Raw genomic sequence first — 20,238 nt, forward strand, 5'->3', positions numbered from 1 at the left:
CAAAATTGACAAATGGGATCTAATTAAACTAAAGAGCTTCTGCACAGCAAAAGAAACTACCATCAGAGTGAACAGGCAACTTACAGAATGGGAGAAAATTTTTGCAATCTACCCATCTGACAAACGGCTAATATCCAGAATGTACAAAGAACTTAAACAAATTTACAAGAAAAAATCAAACAACCCCATCAAAAAGTGGGCAAAGGATATGAACAGACACTTCCCAAAAGAAGACATTTATGCAGCCAACAGACACTTGAAAAAAATGCTCATCATCACAAGCCATCACAGAAATGCAAATCAAAACCACAATGAGATACCATCTCACACCAGTTAGAATGGCGATCATTAAAAAATCAGGAAACAACACGTGCTGGAGGGGATGTGGAGAAATAGGAACACTTTTACACTGTTGGTGGGACTATAAGCTAGTTCAACCATTGTGGAAGACAGTGTGGCGATTCCTCAAGGATCTAGAACTAGAAATACCATTTGACCCAGCCATCCCATTGCTGGGTATATACCCAAAGGATTATAAATCATGCTGCTATAAAGACACATGCACACATATGTTTATTGCGGCACTATTCACAATAGCAAAGACTTGGAACCAACCCAAATGTCCAACAATGATAGACTGGATTAAGAAAATATGGCACATATACACCATGGAATACTATGCAGCCATAAAGAAGGATGAGTTCATGTCCTTTGTAGGGACGTGGATGAAGCTGGAAACCAACATCCTGAGCAAACTGTCCCATGGACAGAAAACCAAACACTGCATGTTCTCACTCATAGGTGGGAATTGAACAATGAGAACACTTGGACACAGGATGGGGAACATCACACACCGGGGCCTGTCATGGGGTGGAGGTTGGGGGGAGGGATAGCATTAGGAGATACACCTAATGTAAATGACGAGTTAATGGGTGCAGCACACCAACATGGCACATGTATACATATGTAACAAACCTGCACATTGTGCACATGTACCCTAGAACTTAAAGTATAATAAAAAAAAAATGAATGAAGTACTGCTACATGTTACAACAGGGATGAACCTTGAAAACATTATGCTGGCCTGGCACAGTGACGCCTATCTGTAATCCCAGCATTCTGGGAGTCCATGGTGGGAGGATCACTTCAGCCCAGGAGCTCAAGATCAGCTCAAACAGTCCTCCCATCTTAGCCTCCCAAGTAGCTAGGACTACAGGCATGCACCACCATATCTGGTTAATTTATCAATGTTTCTTTCTGAGGTGATGAAAATATTCCCAAATTGACTGTGACAATGGCTGTACCTATTTGTGAATATACTAAAAACCATTGAATTGTGCATTTTAAGTGAGTAAATTGTTGACATATGAATTATGTCTCAGTAAAGCTGTTTTTAAAAAGTGCTAAAATATAAAGCTTTTTCCTTTCTTCTGAAATCTTCCTAGACTTGCAGTGGTATTTTTTATTTGCTACTTAATGTTGTTCTGAAGAAAGAAAAAATTAAATTAAAAAAACACTCATGATTAACACAGTCCAGGATCTCACAACTTTGACATTTTCAATAAATGAATAATTAATATTTAGATTGGCAAATAATTTGGCTCAAATGATCTAACTACCTATTAAAACCTTATACTATACTAGTAATGAATTATTATAAAGTTGGGACAAAATGTATATGACAAAGACTCATTTTCTTATCTGATGGTGTTTTTTGAAAATTAACATCTCAAAATAAAATATTCAATTTTGTGACTAGAAAAAAAGTCTATGCCAATCTATTTTTTTCAGCTGATCAAAAAACAGACCTTCACTCTTTCCATAATAAAAATGTCACCTTTCCCATACTGTGACCTAGAAAGTATTTGCTCCATTAAATTTATTTGCAGACTAGAAATAATTCAGTTGCTTTGACAGACTATGTTCCTTTCCAAAAGGAACAAATAATTATTGGTGAGGACAGAGCTTATCAACATCTTTTTTGTAATCAAGGCTCATCACACTCAGGGTGTGTCTGCAAATATTTATATGAATTTTGTATTTGCCTTCCAATTACTTGACACCATGTAAAGGTCATTTTAAAATAGAAACATGTTGAGAAAGTAACCATCATATTTTGAAACAAAACATTAATGTGATATGCTAATAGAAATCATGAAACAATTGAATCAGGAATATTTTCTTGTTCTATATACCTTATTTATTTCAAGTTTTCATTATTCTAACTAGTATAGATTTCTAGTGAGCTAATTTAAAGGAACATAGTTTCACTAATGTGAAGTAAAAGCTAAAGTGCCCTTAGATGCCAAAAACCAATCCATACAATTTCTTTGGATCAGAGCCTGGCATAGCAGTTCACTTTGTTGTATACACTTATTTTTCATTGTGCATATTAAATAATTTACACATAAAATAATTATAGGAAGATGTAAGACATGTTAATTTTACAGGGTGTCTCCAATCTGCTATAGGCCATCATCATGTCATTACCTCACTTAGAGAATAAATGGTTGTACATTAGGTGAACACAGAACTTAATCTCTAAGATAAGGAGACTACATATCACCTTTTTAAAACAGCAAAGTAACAAATTATTTTCTAATCTGAAACATTTCTAGAATAAGCAGGGGAAGAAGAAAAAGATGAGAGGAAGGAGAAGAGGGAGGAAGGCAAGGAGAATGGAGGGAGGGGAGGAGGTATCAAAGTGTTCATACTGCCTTCCTTTACTGAAGCAGTTTCTGGTTGTACCTCATGAGTGTGGCTACAGCTTTAAGACAAAACCTTCTGTATTTGTCCACCAAAAAAGTACAAAATGAAGGGTCCAGATAGTCCACAGACATTGCGGGAGGGGCAGGGGAGCAAGGAGGAAAGAAACCACACTAGCAGGAGTGAGAACCGAGTGAAGATACCATGCAAAGGTGGTTTAATGTCGTTTGGGCAGAAAATAAAGGAGCAGCAGACCCCTTCAACTGTTTGCCACCGTAATTCCCCCACCATTAGTATCAGGATTGAAAATTAGGCCTAACTCAAAGAAGGCTGACACTCTTGGTTTTGGTAAGATCCTAAAATCACCATACATTTATTCATTTATATAAGTATTTATTGATAACCTGTGTCCAGGCTTTATTATATACCTTTTTATATACTTAGATAAACAGGTAACATCCTGTTTTACACAGACCCTACTGAATAATTTGCTGTATTTGTTCTTCATTATTTTTGAAAAAGATACCAACTTTGGAGTAATTCAAACAAGTTATAGTTTTAATTTGCATATAGTCTAACTTCCCAAATCTACTTCCCACCTGTATTTCCAGAATATGTTATTAAACCTTGTTTAATGGACAGCAGGAAAAATGAAAGTGTAATTTCCTAAAAACGTGCTGTGTCATGAAGTAAGATGATCACGATGGAAAGCCAGATGCTGCCATTAGCTAACTCTTCAAGGCTTACTCTGAGGCCTGTACCTTGTTGGCAGTCTCTGGTGTTGGGGACCTTCATTCCTTCTCCAGCTGGAGGGCTTGGTGCAGCAACCTTAAGGCTTCTGGGCTAGGAACATCTGCTTTATCTTAAGAAAGCTCTACAGATCAAGCAGTAGCAGAAGTAGTGGGGAGGCAGCCTCCTCTAAACAACGGCAATGTAATTTTGAACTACAATTGAGGCATGTGCTTATGTGCTAAGAGCCAGACACTGGGCTGTTCCCAGGGGTAACGTTCTCTGTCTCTGGTGCAGGGGTGCTAAGGCGACAGACCAGAGTATGGAGAAAGCTGCATGTCCAGCTTTGACAGGCCAGATTTTAATGAACTGAAAAGCCTCTTTCCAGACTTCAAATATTTCTGCTTTTAAGTCATAAGTTGGACTTGAGGCAGAGGGCCTGAGTTTGAATCTAAACTCTATCACTTACTTTCTCTGTGGGCTCAGTTTCCTTATGTGTCAAATGGGAGAGATTAGCATCCAACTTGCAGGTTTGGTGTGAAGATAAAAGTGTAAAAGATAAGCCTCTAAGTGGCACATAGTGGATACTCATGAAGGTGTGCTGAATCTGAATTCTGATAGCTGCTCTCTCTGTACAAGTGTGCTCCTGTGTTATGGCTTTGCATCTTTCCCCAAGCCCAGTAAATCTGTAGTCAATTATCTAAGTCCTAGATTCCCATCTGGAATCACAAGAGGAAGAAAGAACTATGCAGACATACAAAGGGCTTCCCCATTGTGTACCTCTAAATAAATTATGTGTGTGTGTGTGTTTTTTTTTTTTTTTTAGATGGAGTCATGCTCTGTCACTCAGGCTGGAGTGCAGGGGCGCAATCTCGGCTCACTACAAACTCTGCCCGCCACCACACCCAGCTAATTTTTGTATTTTTAGTAGAGACGGGGTTTCGTCATGTTGGCCAGGCTGGTTTCGAACTCCTGACCTCAGGTGTTCCACCTGCTTTGGCCTCCCAAAGTGTTGGGATTACAGGCGTGAGCCACTGTGCCCAGCCATGCAATTCTTAAAATTACATTCTTAAAAAAAAAATTGCATTTTGGCTACACTTTGGACATATATGGTTCTCTGCAAACAGGTCCCACAGATTTCTGATGCAAACTAAAAGGCAGTACAAATCTGGTAAAATCTGATTGTCTGAAGCCTCTCAATCTTTCTCCTCCTTTTGGGAGGTGGGGGTAGAACAGGGGAATAGGATTTGAAGCAGGAGCGTCATCAGTATGGAACAATGCAGTATAAAGCATGAAAGCTGAGCAAACAGTCAGATCTGGACAAGCTTCTTTCTCTTTGTTGCCAAATTTGGAATAAAAAACGCCTCTTCATGTCATGGTTGTGAAGATTGAACTAAATCATGTATGTAAGCTGCCTAACACCGTGCCTGATACATAGTATATGTTCAAGAAAAGTGAGGTATTTTCATTCCCCTTCTGTGATTCCTAAATTCAGAGATTTTCCCATCTTCTGAATTTCCATAGCCGTCTCTGATACCATATATTATGTCCTCACTTGTACAGTATTATGTAATTGAGTATAAATCCTCTCCCCTACTTCTTTAGAACAGGGACTCTGTCTGAGCATCTTAGTATATCCCAGAGACCAAACCCAGTGCCCAGCTTTACAGAATGAATAAGACATCCCCAAGTCATTGGGAGGGGATTGTGTATGTTTTTAAATAATGCTAGCTCTGTTGTCCAGTTTTTGGTAATAGATTGTAAAGGCAAACCTAACAAGAGTGAAGGAATATCAGTTAAGAGGAAAGGAAAGGAAATTCCATTTGCTTTTGCACACAGCAGGGCAGTCGTATGTGCAAGGGCTGACATGCCCAAGAAGCTGTTACCGCTCTCTGCAGGCTGAGGCTCTTTACTGTAAAAATGAAACTTTAGTCTCTTAGCTGAAGGAAGGAAGCACTTGAATAATCCCAGTACTCCCTGGAGCCCAGGGAAGAATTGAAGAGTCTTCCAAAGGGCATAAGAGAAAGGCAGGTACTATGTCTATTACAAACACTGGCAAATAATGTGACCTTACAGAGTTTTTAAGAGACCACACATTGGAAGGCATCATGGTAAAATAATGTACCTTGGAAGTAGCTTTTTATGACAAACACTCAAATTTCTAATTACTGAGGTCCAACATAAAGATTGTGATTAAAATCACAAACAAAGCTTCAGCTAAAATCACCGTTTTGTTAAATAGAAACAGCCAGGGAAATAGTGAGTGGAACTGGGTGCTTCATTTCCTGCACTAACATCATGGAATATGGAGAGATATATTTTCCTCCAGGATAGAAACTTAATGAAGTATAGAGAAATTTGCTAAGAGAATCTTATTAAAATGGATCTTACTTAAAATTCTAAAGCATAGCTTTTAGTCTTTAAACAATCAAGACTCTGTATTTGGAAGTCATTAGGAAATAAAGCCACTTTTCAGTGGACTGAGAGGAATCCCCTGATGCAAGTTTGGCAGAAGTTTCCCTTGGATAATAGATAGGGAGTGTATCAAGTAATTCCAGATTTTATGCTGTGCTTGGTGCAGTATTGGCCATAGAACAAGTGTTAAATAAAATAATAGCAACATATGACATGGAAAGCCTGATTGATTCTCCTATTCTTACTGCTAAACCCACATACCAGATGGTAATACACACCCATAATCAAGCACAGAGCTCGCGTGGGCTGGGGGTTGGCAGCTCTGAGTCAGGTGGGCTGCCTTTTCTCTGGCCCTGTTATGGAGGGGCTACACGACCCCCACCAACAGCTTATGAGGGGCAGTGCCAGTGCCTTTGAGCGATCAGAGAACCCATGAATGGATAATCCATGAATGATACTGAATTCCTTCAAAGATATACAAAATGACATTGGCTCCCTTTACCATGAGAAGAAGCGACTTTCTAATAAGATCTGTAAATAAACCGAGGTACCTCAGCTAGAACAAGCACAGTTGGTTGCTTATGAGACACTTGGAAGTATTTATTGGCTCTTTAAAAAAAATTTACCTTGAAGACATTATGCTGAGTGAAATAAGCCAACCAAAAGAACAAACACAGAACGATTCCACTTAAAAGGGGTATCTACAGGAGACAAATTCACAGGCAGAAAGTAGAAATGTGGTTGCCAGGGGTTGAGGGTAGGGAAGAATTAGGAGTTTTTTTTTAATGTGTTTGGAGTTTCGATTTTGCAAGACGGAAAGCGTCTTGTGGGTGGATGGTGGTGACAGTGGCACAATAAAGTGAATGTACTTAAGGCCCCTAACTGTAAATTTGAGAATGGTTAAGATGGCAAATTTTGTGTTATGTGTATTCTACCACAATTTCAAAATATGTAAATAATATAGACATAAAAATCTAATAAGTACTTATTTCTTCTGATGATCAGTGAAAATCATGGTGATCTTTCCCCCATCCTAAAATAATAGCAGATGCATTTTGAAGCATTTAAAGGCAGTCTTCCAACACTCTAATATAGGTGTTGGTTCCCCTAGAAAGTGAACTCATCTAGGGCAGAGTGATGTTGTTCTGATCTTTATGTCCTTGTGGCTTTGTGATCTTTATGTCCTTGTGGCACAGGTCCTTGAAACATGAGAGTCATAGCATCCCTGGGCTTCTATTATTAAGGCAACCCAAATGTTAAATAGACTCTTCAGTTGTACCAAAAATCAATTTTTCAGAAATCAGACCACTTACAAAGCAATTGAATTCAGTGGGAGGAGAAATGTATTTCTCTTTGAGATTTGAAGTTACATACATCAAACTTCAAAGAACACCAGAGCATTCTTTCATGCTGCATATGGTTTTTGAACTGAAGAGCTCAAACCTCTGGTGCTATGACCTCATGTTTCCCTGCAACTGTGATGCGGGACATCAAACTTCACGTTGGACCAAGCTTTGTGTGTGTTTGTCATTGACTCAGCAGAGAAGAACCTGACCAATAATCACCTGAAAGAAGACACTAGTTACATCTAAAAATGAAGCTCATGTTTGCATGATCAAAGCAGCTTCTCAGGGAACCTCATACCTTTCATTGATTATATTTCTGATTAGTGACACAGACGGCTCCCAAAACATTTCTTACTTGAAATTCAAGATGAGGCTGCTTCTCTTGCATTTATAGATTCTGCCATGCAATTAAAGTTTTATGGAGTATCTTTGTGTATTAAGGGTTTTGTCTCCCCAGTAATGTCTCCTAAGTCACTTTTGCAGTAAAAATATCATATTTTATTAGTAAATTTGGGCTAGATCCTATGTTGAACACATTGTCTTTGTTAACCACAAACTGTTACCAAACACTTCCTGGGTGAAATATGTTTGCAATTCATAATTAATTGATTGGCTGAATTACTATGGATTGCGTGAAAATTATTTATTGAAGTGGAACCCTATTGCACTTTCCTCTTTGTTGACAAAAGCTCACATTACGGCCTCCAAACACAGCATTTTTGTTTTTAACCTCAAAGTGGGGACAGAAGAAGTGGTTGCTGGCTGTCCTCTGGATTAGTGATTTACAGGACTAATTGTCCATTCATTTTACCCCTCACTTCATCCAGTTTTCAGCTCAACAAAAGCACATATTGTTTCATTTAGAGACATGATCCCCATAGGAGGAGAGGAAAAAGCAAGAAGATTCATGAATGATTCTGGCCACTAACAAACATCTTCCAAGCCAACCATTCAGGCCAATTCTAAACTCCATTGCTGTGTGTGGGAACATGAAGTAGAATCTCCATTTTATTAACTTAAAAATCACTAAAGAGTTTGATATACTGCCCAAATTTCAACATGGTTTAGAATCATAGAGGTGTTTACTACAAGGGATACCAGAGATCATCATGTTCAGTGATTCCCATTCTTGGTTCCATATGAAAATCACCCGAGGCACTTTTTAAAAGTGCTGATGCATAGATCCTACTCCCAGAGATTCTTATTTAACTGACCTTAGGATGCAGTATTTAAAAGTTTTAATAGCCTTTTTAAAAAGTTTTTCAGGTAATTCTATTGCACCCCCTTCTCTCCTTGCACAGGCCTGGCACATAACTAGTTTTCAATGAATATGTTATAAATGCATGACTGAATAGAGATAAATATGAGGGAACACATTATTTCCACATATGGAATTTTATAGAGATGGAATAAAATAAAGAGCCAGAAACGACCATTACAGTTTTGAATTTTGAAAATTTCTGAAATTCCAGAAACTTGCCATTTTCTTCCTAAAATGTCAAATCTCCTCATCATCACTCTAAGTCTCTTTTTCCCAGAATCCTCAACTAAAACCACCAGGCAGGTGTAAGATACAGACAAAGAGGGATGGCTTTGCCTGTGAAGACTTTTAAAGACAATAATAAACCAATTAAAACTAAAAAAAAAAAAAAAAAAAAGTTTTTCAAGTACTTGTAATGTATAGCCAGGGTTGAGAATCACTGATATAGCTCAACTTGCCACCTGCCTCCATTTACAGAGAGAGGAAGGAAAGTGGTTTGCTGAAAGTTGCGATAAGACTGGCAGCAGTATGCAAGCAGGGACTTCTACATCCTAAATCTAGTACTTGAATCTTCTTGAAAATTTCTTCTACAGTATTCTGCCTCCAATTCTGTTCTTTGGAAAGTGCAAAAACATAAGTACAGTACTATCAAGTAGGTGATTTTCATTCAACCTAGAAAAATTCCAAATTGAGATTAAAGGCCAACTGGAAAGTTTATTTTAGTTTTCATTTCAAGACCTGAATCATGATTAATCCAAAAGATGAAAGAATTCTATCTGTGGTGAGGACTCTGCCAAAGGAAGACAAACAAAAGTCGGTGTGTGCCCCAAAGTATTACATACTTGTAAAATTATTACTATTATTTTTTGTAGAGACAGGGTCTCACTATATTGCCCAGACTGCTCTCAAGTAATCTTGCCTTGGCTTCCCAAAGTGCTAGAAGTACAGGTGTGAGCTGCCATGCCTAGCCATTAAAATTAAACAGATTAATCAGAGGCATGAAGTTTAAAGAAGAGAAGAAAACAAAATGAAATAATAAGAGTGGTTGTAATGAAAGCTGGCCTTGGACTGATTCTAAAGATGATGCCATTCTATTGTAAAACTCAAGTAATGAAAGCCTAAGAGAAAATGCAAAGGGCCAATAAATATGTGAAAAGATGGTAGGTCTCACCAGTGGTCAGAAAAATAAAAATTAAATTGCAATTTAATCGAAAAGATTAGGAAAAGTAAAAAGATGATCATACAAGCCTGGCGAAGATGTGGGGAAAAACACAATCTGATGTACATTTGGGAACTGTTTTGCTTCCAGACAGAATCTGAACAACAGGAACGTGTAGGGTGCAGAAGATTCTGGGAGAGGAAGTCATTGGGAAACAGCTGTCATCAACTGTCATTGCCATTTAGATAGCTGAGCCAGTATGTTTAGGTCCTTGTGTGTGGTGAGCATGGGCAGCTTCTAAATCAGCACCTGAGAAGCTCATCAGCACTCGGGCTACTTTCCCTGTGTTTTGCCTCCTGCTCACATCCTAAGTCCACTCTAGCAGCAGATCTCAGGGTTATCCAACTGGAAAAAGCAATGCTTACTCACCTGTGTCTATCTGGAAATCCTCATCATCTTGCAAGTCAACAATTTGCACCCTCCTGGATAGAAGACTTCCCACCAGCTTGGTTGCTGCCTACTGTTTACTGAGGGCTCACTGGTATTAGGCATACCATTTCACTTGCTCATATTGTCATTTTGTCCTCCAACAATCCTACAAAATAATAATTATTTACATCCTTATTTTATATATGAGAAAACTGAGGTCCAGAAAATTTAAATGTCTCTCCTAAGGACACCCAGCATGTAATTAGCAATAAAGATCCTCATTTTTCTGGTTTAGGAGTCTTACCTGATGTAAAAGAGAAGTTTTGGGAATTAAGACGTATTTACTTTTCTACCACTTTCCTCCTTAGGGGGACATTGTATCTGTTGTGGAACTGGCTAGTGGGTGGGAGGCTAGCCCAGGTCTAGTGACACCTGCACCTGAGCCTGAGTCCCCAGCTGGCATCCTCTCATCCCTGAGGCACTGCATCCTTCCCTGCCAGGGTCACTGCCAGCCCCATCTGCCTGTTGGTGCCTGTGCCACCTCCACTGCCACTGCTGCTGCCTGCTGGAGTCTGGCCTCTCTGCCCAAGTTGGTGTTGGGGGCCATACCAAGGCCCTTCTAGTGCTCTAACTTTGATGCATTATACTTTCTGCTTCTTCTGGGAAAATGGTCACAATCTCAACATGTTCACCCCACTTTACTCTCTTAAATTTGGGCCCTTCGGCCTGCCATCTATCAGCTCCCTCCCTGTGTCCCATGGAGAACAAGAGAGAAGCCTTCCTCCTCCTATGGCAGAGTTTATGCTGTCCCTTCTCTCACAGACATGCCGGGAGAGGCAATACAATGGTTCATGGATACAGGAGAGACTTTGACCCCACCAAGATTCCCAGCCTCTTGATATGGATGTGGCACAGTGCACCTAGGCTTACGGTGTTTGGCCCCGGCATTCACCAATCAAACTTTAGGAGAATCTTTCATGAACATGAATCAACAATGAAGAATATCAAGGTTGACACTCGCCCACCCCTAACTCTGAACAAAGAATCAGGGCACTTGCTATCATGAAGAATTGCTTCAAGGAGATTAACCAAGAAAATCAGAACTTCAGGACTTCCTATGCTTGAGCCCTGGCCAGGTAACTGAGATGGGGGTAGGGGACGATCTGCAGGAGCCCTCTGCCATTATTGGGGCATCCCCTGTCCAGAGTGGGTTCCTAGGAGGCAGAAAGGAACAGGTCTTGGGGAGAAGGTGCCACAAAGGGAAGGCTGCGGGCCCCGGAAGCAGAGGAAGCAAGGCCCTAATGTATGTTTGCCAGAGATGGAGGAAAGCAATTTCACCTGGATGAGAGGCAGAGACTGACAAAGAAAAAAAAAAGCTGGAGGAAAAAGAAAAAGAACATGCTCTAACAGGAGAGGTTTATTTTTTCTTTTAAACATTTTACAGAAAAGATAGAGAAGCGGGGAGGAGGGAAAACAGAGAAGTGAGGCTGATGGGTCCCTTGTGGGGAGGGGCCCCATAAAGGAGATGGGCGCCCAGGGACCCTATGAGGAGGCTCGACGCCTACAGTCTGGGGCCTAGGATGACAGACATCATGGGCAAGGCAGGTTGAGAGGCGTGTTTGCTGATGCTTTTCCATGACTTCACCTTATCCTGAGCACCAGGTCAGAGGGCTGTTCTGAGGGAGCTGGGGAACTCCTAGAAGTCTATACTTTCTCATAGGCACCCACTTTTCTTCCCATTAGGCAACTCACACCCCTAGGCTAAGGTGTCTTCAACACAAAGATTACCTCAAGGTTAATTATTTAATTCTACAAACAAGAAAAATAATGCAGTAAAGGGAAATGTGAATAATTTATGTGAGAAAACAGCTCTTGACTTTAAAAAGAGAAAATGGAAAACACCAAGTCTTTTACTTCAGCTATAAAAATGGTCCTTTTTTGATAAAAATGTGTATTTTGAAAAATAAATAAATAAAATGGTCTTTGTGGACTCTTGTGGCCAAGCAGAAAGGGCACCGGGCCAGGAGCAAAGCATTTACCTTCTGGCAATGGACCTGTCACACACCTGCTGGGTGACTGTGGGTGAGTTGTTTACTCTCTAGTCTTGTTAACTCCTCTGTAAAATGATGAAAGGATATTGAAGTTCTCCTCCAGATTTAAGTTTCTATTTGTGTTATAAGCTTTTTAATTAAAAATTGTACAATGCTAACGGCATCATTATTAGAATATCTAGAAAGTATTTCCCAACACTCACAAGAAAATGAAGTCACTGTAAGATCGTGTTTGTCATAATACATGTCAATTCACCTGTGCTCTCTTGAAAGCCATTGTCACTTTCCATCACTCCTTTAATCATGCACTGTATTCACTCTTTCTCCTCGTAACTTTTTCCTTCCACAAACAGCATTAAAGCTGCTTCTTACTAGAACCTTTTTAAAAGGGACAAAATATTTTCTCCAAAAAAATCCAACTAGGATCGACTATTTTGGGTAAAGCAATGACAAAACAAATTTTAAGATTCAGTTTTGAGCAACAGTTTCCACCCCCTCTGCACATAATCATATAGCCACCCTCATGCATTTTATTTTCCTTTTCATAGGTCCCCATGACCTCAGGCCCTAGTCCGCTAAGTAATTTTCCTCCCATCAAGCCCATTTCTACCAATGCTGCATGCACAGCACTATACACTTTTTCTTTTCTGAAACACTGCTTCCACCCTTCACCATCTGTATTTATGCAGAATAAAGTCCAATATCTTGATGAACCCTCAGAACTTTCTTTCCGCACTGGTCTGTGTCTCTCTGAGCAACTTTAGCCACCTGCACTCCCTTACACAGCCTGTTTCAGCCTGTCAGAAGATTCCCTGTTCTAGGCACATTCCAGACCCTCTTCACTTGAAACATCTCCCCCGCCGCCCCCCACCGCGTTCACTCTGTCAATCAAACCCCAGTCATCTTTCCAAACTCAGCGGAGACTCCCACTCCCCTCTGTATAGGAGCTTTCCCTGAACTCTGCATCTTGAAGGGTGCTATCTCTGCTTTGTAAGGTCCACAGCCTGAAGCGGCAAAAGAAATGACCAAATTAGACTCAGAGATATTTCCCAATGGGGCTTGGATTTCCTTAGCAGGGTGAGTCCATTTTTAGTCGGCATGAGCGTAAGGTCTGCCTAAAATATGGTCAGATGAGACAGAAGTCAGAGTACAAAAGGAGGTCCCTGCCCAGTCTCCACGGTACAGGGCTGGGGAAGCCCGGGGCGAGCCGGCTTCCTGGGAGTTGGAGAACGTGAGGAAGGGGCAGAAGCTGTGGGGCCTGGGATTGGAGGCAGGAATTCAGATTGCACCAGTGGAGGCTGCTGTGGGTGCCTTCACCTTCACTCACCAAGTGTGGTCATCTGGGTCCCAACTATTGTGGCTTTCTACCTTCTACCACCTCCACCCTCCAAAAAATCTTTTTAGAGTAATTAGAAGAGGTTTGGTGAAAGTTGAATTCCCTAAGGCCCTAGAGGTATGACTACTTGGGTTTTTTCCCTCCAGGGTACAACATAATTTACTCTTAATCCTTATTCCAATAGGCCAAAGGGAACTTTGTGATAACCTGCAAGTGGTTGTTTGGCTGTGGCCTGATACCCACAGCATTCAGGTGACTTGCCTGGGTGATAATGAAAATGATAATATAATTAACACATTACAGAGCTCTTACCATGTGGTAGACACTGTTGTAAGTATTGTCACTCATTCATGTTTTTAATGCTCATAACATTTCAATACAATGGTTACCATTATCATTCCAGTTATATAATTGAGAAAACTTTTAGTGTCAAAAGGTTAGCTGCTTTGCCCCAAGTCACACAGCTACTAAGTGTCAGAGTACAGCCCAATAACTAAGGTTTTCATTTTGTTTTGTTTCAATTTAGAGGAAGAGCCTTCGCCAAACCTTTTCTACCATGAAGCCAGGGGAGAGAAACTCACATATTTGTAGGAGACAGAGTCTTCAACACTCCCCTGACTTTTCCTCTTACGGCATCCTCTGGGATCTTAGGGCCTCTCATTACCTGAAATGTGAAAATGGCATGTTTAATTATTCATTTTCCATCACCCCTAATGAGGGGATTAACTGTCTAGTGAAACAAAAGGAAATAGTCTGACCTTCAGGCTGCATGGACGTGATAATCACTAAAACCTCAAGTCAGTTTAAGCAGACAAATGAAAGGATTTTACTCATCTGGATGCACAGGGGCCATCGGGGTCACTAATTAAAGTCACATAATGGAGCAATGACAATGAGAAAATAAACGTGCTAAAAATTATGTTTCCTTAATTATGTGCACAGGTGCTCTACAGGAGTTTCCAAAGCTCCTTTAACTTACCTGATGTCTTACGGCTTTGAGCTTGGGTGGAGAAACGGTAACAGGGCTGTGGCTTGCCGGGAAGACAGAGGAGGAGAGTCTGTGGGCATGGGGCAGGAGTCAATTCTGTCTCAGGTATGGAAGAGCATGAGGAAAGTAGAGGCTAACTTAGAGATCTATTAGTCACAACCTCAAGAACAACCGGTTCATTTTTCATTACTTGGTTGATTGGTTTGACCAAACGTTACTGTGGGAATGATTCGTGAACTATTCTGCTACATGGCATGTAAACACAGCCTTCTAATCTAGACCTTTGCTATTAAAATGGTCATAAATAGCTGCGAATTACTACTGTTGTGCAACTCGTGACTTCATCATGGCTTCTGGCAGTGCAGATGGGAGCCACATTCCAGGCCCTGCTGCAGTGCCCATCTTTCCCGTAACATTTAATGAGCACAGGGTGATTGGTGCTGCACAGATGACAAAATGGCATCCTCCTTGCCCTGTTCTCTTCCAAGATAAGACATTTTTAAAAGGCCATAAAGCCTTGAAAGTCTCCTCACACAGATATTGCGTGACCTATAAATATGCATCTGCTCAAAATATGGCAAAATGCATCACTATTAATAACTCCAAAGAGTCATGGAGATTCAGACAGTCCAATTCCTCTGCCAAAAGTTCAGAATGTTTGCTTAGTGCTTTGATTTTTTTTTTTAAACTCTGTTCTTGGTTTGCTTCAGTACATTTTCTATTTAGATACTCCACCGAGTATGTGTCAAACTTTATCTGTGCCCTTACTTGGACATAAGAGAGCATACAAGACAGGAATGGAAGGCCTTTAACGTTATTGGGGTTTTAAAAATTGTGCTTGCTTCACAAATATTTTCCATTTCTCTCTACCATAGCAACCATTACCTTCACCATATATGCAAAAATGGCTAAAGGAAAAGTGAGGAAACTCTTCTAAATTACTTATACTGATAATTATATTGTATTATTACCTATTTCTTGAACAATAACTGTTTCTAGGCACGGTGCTCCTATACGTCATTGCTAAGCCTCAATGTTAAGTTAATAATCAATCCTATAAATTAGGTGTTATTACCATTTCACACACCAAGACTCAGCAATTAAGTAACTGGCCCATTGGACACACAAGCGACTCTCAGGACTGTAACTCAAACCCAAGGAAGGCTCTTTAGCTTGTGCCATATGAAACCACCAGTGGTAAATCATTCCTGACCAAAAATGGCAGTTTTATGGTTCAACCTAATAGCAAAATGTGTTGCCCTGGAAGGAAATCTAGACTCTCTTCCTGATGTTACAAAGACGCTTTGCAGACTGACACCATGTTGCAGGGAAAACTGTATAACACAGTACTGGGGTAGAGGGATAGGCGAATGGGAATGTAGTTTATTATCTTTGCAGCAATTATTGATATTATTACAAGTAAAGACATGATGTGAAACTGCAAAAAAGTAGCAAAGCCTGACAATATGTCTACATTTTTGGATATCTGAAATATATTTACATTTTTAATACACTTACTTTTTTGGATGGATTCTATCTGAAAGTTTCCACATGTAATCATGCTCACCAGACTTTTCTAAGGGTTGAAATGACTTCTAGTATTTAAAAGCTAATGATGTTAAGACATAATTTTGGTAGGCCATGTGTTTTAATGAACAGGTAGTTGATGAGTCTATAACATGGATGTATTAAAAGGATAATTTGGTAAAAGCAATTTAGTTTCTTGGGAACTACTTGGGAGTCAATAGATAGAAGCTATTGTTTAGGACAAATGATTTCTCTGAGTTCTCTCTTAGAAATAATGCATAATAAATTCAAATCTTCCCCCTCCTTTTTTTTTTTGAGATGGAGTTTTGCTCTTGTTGCCCAGGCTGGAGTGCAATGGTGCCATCTCGGCTCACTGCAACCTCCGCCTCCTGGGTTCAAATGACACTCCTGCCTCAGCTTCCTGGGTAGCTGGGATTACAGGCATGCACCACCACGCCCAGCTAATTTTGTATTTTTAGTAGAGACAGGGTTTCTCCCTGTTAATCAGGCTGGCCTCAAGCTCCCAACCTCAACTGATCCGGCCATCTCAGCCTCCCAAAGTGCTGGGATTACAGGTGTGAGCCACCGTGCCCGGACCAAATCTTCCTTTTAATTCAGTTTTTTCCCTGTGATCCATATTATAGTTTTCCCCATATAATCTCCATATAGTCAAGAATGGGAAAGGGGGCTCATGATGATAATTGCATGTAATATAGAATGGCTACTGAACAGTGGATTGTTAAGTGCATAAAAATTGGGGAGACTTTGTGTTACAAGTTTTGGGGCAAGAGATAAACAATAGGAAAAGGCTCAGTCATTGAGTCTTAGAAAGAGATTTCAGGCACTGAAGGAAATTCATTTTACTGAAAAAGAAACGAACGAACAAGAAAGCCCAGTAAGTGACAGCTTCACTCACCGGTGGTATCACAGTGACTAACATTTAGTTCTCTTGACTCCTGGACCAGTGCTCTTGCCCACTCCCCAGCCCCACCTCAAACCATAGGTTGGTTCCAAGTAAATATGTCTTCTCCTTGAAACCATCTGGTATAGATAATAATAATAAAAGATGTGCCTAACAAGTAATTATATTACAATATCAAGTATCCTAGGTGATATATTTAAGATGGAATGGAATAAACTAGATTCTTCGTATTTGAAACAAGATGATCAAATAACTTTTTTTTTTCTTTTTTTGAGATGGACCTCACTCTGTCGCCCAGGCTGGAGTGCAGTGGCACGATCTTGGCTCACTGCAACCTCCACCTCCCGGGTTCAAGTGATTCTCCTGCCTCGACCTCCTGAGTAGCTGGGACTATAAGGCATGCATCACCATGCCTGGCTAATTTTTTTTATTTTTAATAGACACAGTGTTCCACCATACTGGCCAGGCTGGTCTCGAACTCCTGATCTCAGATGATCTGCCCCCCTCGGCCTCCTAAAGTGCTGGGATGACAACCATAAGCCACCATGCCTGGCCAATCAAATAACTTTTAGTCAACTCTGAAAGGCTAAGTGAAGAAGACATAGACTTATTACCACAATCCAGTCTGATTGGTCTTTCTTAAGGCCAGAAAGTGTGAAAATATTTCTTTTCTATTCTCCTTTTTCTAGACTTTATATTTACCTCCTGTATGGAAGACATCAGATTTCAGATACTTAAGAGTACACTTGATTTGAGTTTCTGACTCAATATTTTGAATGGAAATCTGAACCAAAACAAAGTTAATGATAGCTTTACTGTATTACCTGTAAAACAAACAAAATAAGTGAAAGGGAGAAGAAGTGCTTTAAATGCAAGAATTCCTAATATCTTTTTTAGTATAAAGATAAGCACATGTAAGGAAAAAGAAGACAAGAATATTCACTGATGGATGGATGGATGATTCAGTTGGTTTCTACATTAGCAATGACTCATGCTGTAAAATTGGAATGTTTAGAAAATAAATCCTACAACTGTACCAGAAAAGACAAGAACATAATATGATAGAGATCCAAGCATGCCAAAAACATCATTTTCTTTTCTTTCCGTATATGACTTTTGAGTGTTCTGAATACTACCCTTGTGTTTAATGATATAGAAAAAGGAAATAAAACGGTAATCACAGTCTGTCAGAAACTGTGTTCCTTTCTGAATGAAAATAAATTCTTCTAAAACAGTATTTATGAATAGTTCTAGATTCAAGAATTTCTATTAATATTTCCACATTGGTCTTAAATAGAATCTGTGAGAATGGTCCTTTTTCCAAGTATGTAAACATTGCTCAGTGTAGCCGCTTGGAGCCACTGAGTTTATACACCTGTACCTGCATTGATGCAAATGTGCTCTCTGCCTTGTGTCTTCATTGGAAAGTCAGCTTTATGACTGGCATGGAATGGATTGGAGCCTGAGAAACTGTGGGCTGATGCTGGAGGTGCCCAGATGGAATGGGAGGCAGGTCTGAACTAGAAAGTCCTTTTCAATTGCTGATAGTGGCTTCTTTAATCAACACTTTATGAATATGACTGGGCCACCTCTCAGTCTTTTTTTCCTGGACTAAGGAAAAGCTAATAGTAATTTCCTGTCTTCCTCATGCTCTTCAGTTTTAGGAGATCTCACAGAAGTACAAAGGCACATGGAAGTGCAGAGGAGTGGCAAAAGGGAAAAGGAAGGTTTTTGAGGGGGTCTTATCTGAATATTAGGCCCAGAAGTTCTCAAACTATTCATTCTGAGAGAGGGAGAAGGAATATCCATTAAAATTATATGCAGAACATGTATTCATTCAAATGGATGCTGTCACTGCTAGTGTGAGAGCAGTGAGTATAAAACCACAGTGGAGACGATCCCCGCTTTCAAGGCATTTACAATGGACAGAAGAGCTTATGTAGTATGTGGTGTGCGGAGTGTGGCAGGAAGGAAAAGCTTTATGTGTGATGGTAAGTAGCCCTCAAAAAGGGGATAGTAAGTGATCTGCTACTGAGGTAATAGCTAGTGTTCCAGTGCTCCTCCTGAAATAGATTACAACTGATGCCCAAAATGGTATCGTGAATTGTTATCCCTTACTGTCTCATGTGGCCTTCTCACTGCTGTGCTCTTCTAAAATGTTACTGGAAAAGTCAGCAAACTCAGTATTTGACAGTGTGAAAGTTTTTCAGATCCCATTCTTTCTTGATAGGAGCGAGAAGGGCCAAACTGAAGCACCTGGTTCCCAGGGGAGAAGGGGACGGGAAAGTCCATTGGTCAGAGATGATTGGTGGCTGGGAATCGAATCTCACTCAAATTAACTCAAATTAAAAACAGGAGTTAACTGTAAAGATTAAGCCAACAATTTTGCACACATCCACAAGCAGGAAACAAAGTCCAGCTAGACTTCATAGCCACCAAAGCTGGGAAAGAGAGAGACTGAAACTCAAGTTGATTGGTCTCTAGTCTCCCACTCTTTCTTTCTCTCTTTTGTTTTTTGACTCTCTCTCTTGAGTCTCTTTGCTTTTAAAAAAATATTATGGCCAGGCGCGGTGGCTCACGCCTGTAATCCCAGCGCTTTGGGAGGCGGAGGCGGGCGGATCACGAGGTCAGGAGATCAAGACCATCCTGGCTTACACAATGAAACCCCATCTCTACTAAAAATAGAAAAAATTAGCCAGGCGTGGTGGCGGGCGCCTGTAGTCCCAGCTACTCGGGAGGCTGAGGCAGGAGAATGGGGTGAACCCGGAAGGCGGAGCTTGCAGTGAGCCCAGATTGTGCCACTGCACTCCAGCCCGGGTGACAGACTCCACCTCAAAACATAAATAAAATAAATAAATAAATAAATAAATAAATAATATTGTTATTAATTCCCTGTGAGTGTTGCATACTCTTTGCTTTTTAAAAGCATGTCTGATTTCCTTTGTTCATAGACTTTGGCTTTGTCTATTTATAATCTTGCTCTTAAGTAGCTTTAGTTGTCCTTGACTTTGGCTTGCACTGGCACCAACCTCAGCCCTCGCTGGTTGGGAGCTCTCAGCTGCAGTCCACAGTCACTGACCGTAGTTTCTGTAACCCGGCTCAGAATCGTAAGAGAGAGTCTGATTGTTGTGGTCCACGAGTCTACCCCTGGTCTCACTGGAGTGGGGCAAGGCAGACATGGAGTGGGGATAGGGCCACTTAAGCCTGTCCTTTCCAGCAGCGACTGTGAATAGCAGGAATTCTCTGAGATGGGAGCTGGGGAGGCAGCATAAATGCCCCAAACCATGTTAACTACTACCCAAAAGCAAATGCCTCCTTTTCACAGACTGGCATGTGGCTAGCCTTACTTGGAAATGGTAAGACCTTATT

General features: G+C 40.4%; 1 protein-coding gene across 7 annotated transcripts in view; it reads right to left on the reverse strand.

Moving 5' to 3' along the window:
* Positions 1–20,238, reverse strand: part of PCED1B (PC-esterase domain containing 1B) — a 156,859-nt gene that overhangs the window by 118,122 nt on the left and 18,499 nt on the right. For 5 of the 7 annotated variants that reach the window (XR_010108826.1, XR_010108827.1, XM_063593072.1 and 2 more), the window contains exons 2-3: positions 14,014–14,096; positions 10,046–10,211 (exon numbers count right to left, since the gene is read on the reverse strand). The exons of 1 other annotated variant lie outside the window; for it this stretch is intronic. The gene's annotated coding sequence lies outside the window, so the exon portion shown is untranslated. The remainder of the gene's footprint in view (positions 1–10,045; positions 10,212–14,013; positions 14,097–20,238) is intronic. One more of the 7 variants, XM_008951101.4, reaches the window with a different exon arrangement.

The sequence above is a fragment of the Pan paniscus genome, chromosome 10 (assembly GCF_029289425.2).
Source record: "Pan paniscus chromosome 10, NHGRI_mPanPan1-v2.0_pri, whole genome shotgun sequence".
Classification (NCBI taxonomy): domain Eukaryota; kingdom Metazoa; phylum Chordata; class Mammalia; order Primates; family Hominidae; genus Pan; species Pan paniscus.